Source organism: Rattus norvegicus, chromosome 13 (assembly GCF_021556685.1).
Source record: "Rattus norvegicus strain SHRSP/BbbUtx chromosome 13, alternate assembly SHRSP_T2T, whole genome shotgun sequence".
Lineage (NCBI taxonomy): Eukaryota > Metazoa > Chordata > Mammalia > Rodentia > Muridae > Rattus > Rattus norvegicus.
The window spans coordinates 70764824-70770143 of record NC_141546.1 but is presented as its reverse complement, the minus strand read 5'-3'; positions in this window follow the sequence as shown (position 1 = coordinate 70770143).

Genomic DNA, 5320 nt, shown 5'->3' with positions numbered 1-5320 from the left:
CTTAGACCTGATCACCAGAGTTCACCGTTTGCACGATCTTATGGCATATACATAGACTTATTTTTATTTGTATAAATGGCAAACTAGAGACATTGTTAAAGCAACCTGTTTTGTTTCGTTTTGTTTATTCGGAACTGCTTTGAATAAACTATATTTCCCAGATGTACCTGTTGGTTCTATTGTCTAGCAATTGCCATAAGTGGCTCTAAAGATTCTAAAACAGACAAACAAAAAAACCTACCAACAAGAAGGTTAACTGTACTGTGTCCTATTTCACTTCTGACCTTACTGGAGATAAAACCAGGAGGAAGAAACTGCCTTCCTTGATTGCCTGGCTGTTTGCCAAGAGGGCTCATCTGAAAGGATTAGTCCTAAGTGAAGTGTGGATTTGAAGCAATATTCCAGATAATTCAATTGTCAAAAGCTCCTTTAACCCCCACAATGAGATACTCACAGTGTGGATTTCAGTCTGCCTTGGATTTCCAGCTGGTTTTTCCCAGATCACACTAAACTGACAGAATGAATGAATCAGGCAAAGGAAATTTATGAAATTGTGAAATTGCGGAGGAAGATTGAAGACTCTTATCAGGGCCGTTGCTGTCTTGATTGTGAAGATTCTGTGGTTTTGGTTAGCTGGGGCTGAAGAATCAGCTGTGATTAACAAGATACTGGAGCTACTAAAGCAAAATCTTTGCATTACTGGGACAATTGATGCTGGTCAGCTGGAGCTAAGAAATTAGTGGTGGTTAAGAAGAGACCAGCGTCACTGAGGTGAAATCTTCTGGGAAGTGTTTTCTGAGAGCACAAAGAGGCAGTGTTCCAGAGATAACCAAGGTTGTACCCCATGCTGCAGCTGGACTTGGTAGTGTGTAAGACTCACTCAGGTGGTACTGTTTTAAAGACATGAAGGGGTCATGAGGAACAGCTGAGGCTCGGCACTGTGAGAGGCCATGGAAGGCCATTGGTGAAGGTGCAGCCTCAGTTGCAATTGAGGCCTAGGACTGAGGGGGTTATGCAAAGAAGTTGAGGCCTGGCATCATGAAGAGAGCATGTGAGAGGCTATTGGTAAAGCCTAGTTGCAGCGGAGGACAGCAGAGCAGTGTTTTAGAGATGCCAGTACCATGAGATGACCACCAAGAACATCAGCAGTAGAGGAGTAGAGGTATCTGGAGCCTAGAAGACAAGGTGTGTGCTACAAAGGGCAGAGCTGAAGAAGTGACCGAAGCCCCAAGACAGTAGTTGAGTAGTTATTAACCTATTCCATTCCTCTAAGCTAATCTGGCTACCTCCCAGGCAAAATTCCTGAGATACTTGTGTTTTAGTATTGGTCTGACTCTCTCTGCTCTAGGTGTGTTCCCAGTGTTTCTCTAACCCTCTCCTTGTGACGAATTCTATCTTCCTCCTCCTGCAGCTCCTCCTCCTTCTGCCTCCCTTTCTCTCTTTCTCTCTGTCTCTGTGTGTCTCTGTCTCTGTCTCTGTCTCTCTCTCTCTCTCTCTCTCTCTCTCTCTCTCTCTCCTTCCTCCCCCTGGCTGGCAGCAGTCCCACCCTATTCTCTCTTCTGCTCAGTTACTATCTGGTCAGTTTTTATTGACAAATAAGATGATTTGAGATGGGAGATTCTTAGAATAAGCATTACATTGCTGTTTTGATTGCAACTAGATATAGGGGCAGAGAAATCAGCATTTGAATAATATAGGATAATCTTTACCCAATGCACAAAAAGCATTGTGCTTATGGTACAAGAACAAGTAAGTGATTGATAAGTATTTGATCTTAAACAGGATCAGGGACATCACAGAAAACGGAGTTCAAAGAATGATCTGGAAAATGGGTAAGAATGCCGTGAAGTGCTGTCTTCTGGACATGACAGGGCTGTTAAACAAAAAGTAGCTGAGATTACCTACAAAGACTTACATAAGTTCGAGCCTACCACATCCCAGAACAATCTGGGAAGCTACACAGGGAGTCCTGCCCACCTCTAGCTGAGCAGTTATTAGTAGTTAATGGCTACTGAGGGAGGGGGGATAATTTTTCTTCAAGAAAAAAGTGATTTTTTTTCAAGAGTATACCCACTGGTAAGCCTGTGAGCTAATAAATAAGCACATACACACATACATGCAACACAAGCTTAATTAAACTGAGTTTGAACCCTGAAAGACACAGAAGTGGGACGGGGACACGTTGAGAAGAAGAGCCTCCAAGGGGAATGTGAGAGGGAATGAGATTGGAGAATGAATGTGATTCTGAGCCAACAAAATTGTCAAAGAACGAACCAAAAGCTCCTTTTAAAATGCAAACAAATGAGCGTAGTAGTTGGTGTCTGCAATTGGAGCGTTCAGGTGGCTGAGGTAAGAGAATGATTGGAAGTTTGAGGCCGTTTAGTGGTAAGTAAGACTTACAGGCCAGCCTTACTAAAATGTGGGAGTGGGTCCTCTCCTTCCACTGTGTGGGTCTCAGGGATTGAACTCAGGTTAGGCCATCTTGCCAGCCACTTACTTAGTTTTATTTTCTTTCTCCACTTGCTAGTGTGTAAGGAATCTCCCCAGTTTTCACAATTGTCTTTAGAGGTTACAATTGGTTTTAGGTTGGTTGATAATCTTGAACTTTTTTTAAAACTTTCAGGGGTTGGGGATTTAGCTCAGCGGTAGAGCGCTTGCCTAGGAAGCGCAAGGCCCTGGGTTCGGTCCCCAGCTCCGAAAAAAAAAAAAAAAAAAAACAAAAAAACAAAAAAACTTGCTGCTTCTTTTCATTTGACATTCTTAAAATGGGCCGTATCTGCCTATACCCTTTTCTCTTTTGCATCTGTGTTAGTTACTCTTCGATTGCTGTGAAGAGACACCATACCAAGGCAACTCTTAGAAAAGAGAGCATTTAATTGGGAGCTTGCTTGTAGTTTCAGAGGGTTAGTCTGTTATGAGCAAGGAAGGAAGCATGGTGACAGGCAGGCTATCTGGCAGGTAGGTGTGGGACTGGGAGCTTACATTCTGATCTGCTGGCAGAGAGACTGGACCTGGCTTTTGGGCCCAGTAGCACACCTCTTCTAACAAGTCTACATGTATTTCAACAAAGCCACGCCTCCTAATCCTTCCCAAACAGTTCCACTAACTGGAGACCAAGCTTTTAAACATATGAAGCCTATTAGAAACATTCACATTCAAACCATTATACCATCTTATCGCTCCACTCATGTCCTGTGAGGTATTTCTGCACTCCTGTCTCTGACATCATTCAGCTGGATCACCTGCATTGGTAAAAGTTTCTATCTTTGATAAAGCTCTTATTCATGAATGCTGAGTAAGCAGACTCAGAAGGAGCAATAGTAAAAGCCATTTTGTTTTATTTTCTCAATGTATCCTTCTGGGCATCTTCCCTGAGGGAAATCAGTCTTGTCTGAATGACTCTGGCAGGTCTTATGGCTTTTCTGAGCAACTTCAGTTGATAGAAAAATCTTTTAAAAAAAATGATGTGTGTGCATAGGCGTCTGTGTGAAGGTATGCTAGGAATGTGCTGGTGCCCATAGAGGCTGGAGGAGAGCTGCAGGTCTCCTGTAGCTGGAGTTATGGGTATATAACATATAGGTGCTGGGAACAGAACTGAAGTCCCTTTGAAAATCACTATGATCTCTTGATTGCTAAGCCACATCTTCTGCCTGTAGTAAAAATCTTATTATATTAGTCTTCAAAATTAATTCAGTAAGGGAACATTAGGCTCAAAAAGTAAACCAACATTTCAGTCATTACAGAAAAACCTGCTGTGTTATCCAGTGGGCATTTTCTGTATGTTTTCTCCAAAGAAGGGAGTGGTCCCCCCCACTTTCTCTCTCTCTCTCTCTCTCTCTCTCTCTCTCTCTCTCTCTCTCTCTTATCCTGTCTGGATTGTTTCCCTAGCTACCAGTTTTGTTTTTGTTTTTGTTTTTGTTTTTTTTTCTTTTTTTCAGAGCTGGGGACCGAACCCAGGGCCTTGTGCTTGCTAGGTAAGTGCTCTACCTCTGAGCTAAATCCCCAACCCCTAAGCTACCAGTTTCTGATTTTAGTTTCTGCTGTGCCTAGGGGGGAAACAAGGATGGAGGAGTCCCGGGAGCATTAGGAGGGACACAAGGGCATTTGCATGTGTGCTAGGCAAACACTGTCACTAAGCCACATTCCCAGTACATCTGTTTCTTTAAGACAGGGTCTCAGGTGACAAACACTGACCCTTAACTCTGCCTACCAAGTGCTGGGGTTACAAGTATGAACTGTCAGGCCCTGAACGTTGGTAGCCGTTTGGTACCCCAGGCTGGGGAAATGTTTAAAGCCAAGTTTTTTTTTTTTTTTTTTTTTTTTTAGATTTCTTTTTCTGGACTTTCAAAAAGACAGGATCTTGCTCTGTAGGTTTGGCTGGCCTCGAACTTGCTATGGTGGCCCACTAGACTGACCTAAAACTTGTCATGATTCTTCTGTCTCTGTGTCCTGGGTGCTGGGTTTACAATCATGAGCCACTGTGCCTGGCTTCTTAGGTTTTTTTTTTTTTAAGTATTTATTTATTGTGTGTGCACATGTATGTGATTGCATGTGTTCCACAGCATACATGTGGAGGTCTACAGAAGGAGTTGGTTCTTTCCCTCTGCCATGTGGAATTCACTGATTGATTTCAGGCTTGTCTTTACTCATTGAAGCATCTCACTGCCTTCTCTGATTTCTCTCTCTCTTTTTTTTAAGATTTATTTATAATCATCATCATCATCACTACCACCATTTGTGTTTTTGAGACAGGGTTTCTCTGTGTAGACCTGGCTGTCCTAGAACTTCTGTCCACATTATTTATTATTTTTATGCATATGTGTGCTTGAGGTTTTGTCCCTCATGCATGCAGGAACCTATGGAGTCCAGAAGGTATTGGATTCCCCTGGAACTGGAGTTGTAGGTGTGCCACCGTATAGATGCTTGAAACTGAACTCAGGTCTTCTGCAAGAACAGCAAGTGGTCTTAATCACTGAGCCACCTCTCCAGCCTGGGCTCTTTGGTCATTTCCTGCCAAGCCTCTACAACTATGTGTAAGTTGACTAACCTAAAACCGGCCATTCCGGTTGTGCCCTCACTTTCTGCTGGCTAAGCATTTTCTCTTTCCTTGGGGCTCTGCTCGTTCTGGAAGGTCATCCACTTGCCAAGGAGGACCTTTTCAATTTCATTTCTTTTTTCAGTGTTGCATGAAAGACAAAACACTCTACTGGCTGAGATATTTCTCCATTCCTTAACTTGCTTTTTTTTTTTTAAAGGAAAATACTTTTTTTTTGACATTTTCTTTTTAACATTTATTTCTTATGTATACGTCATACAGCTT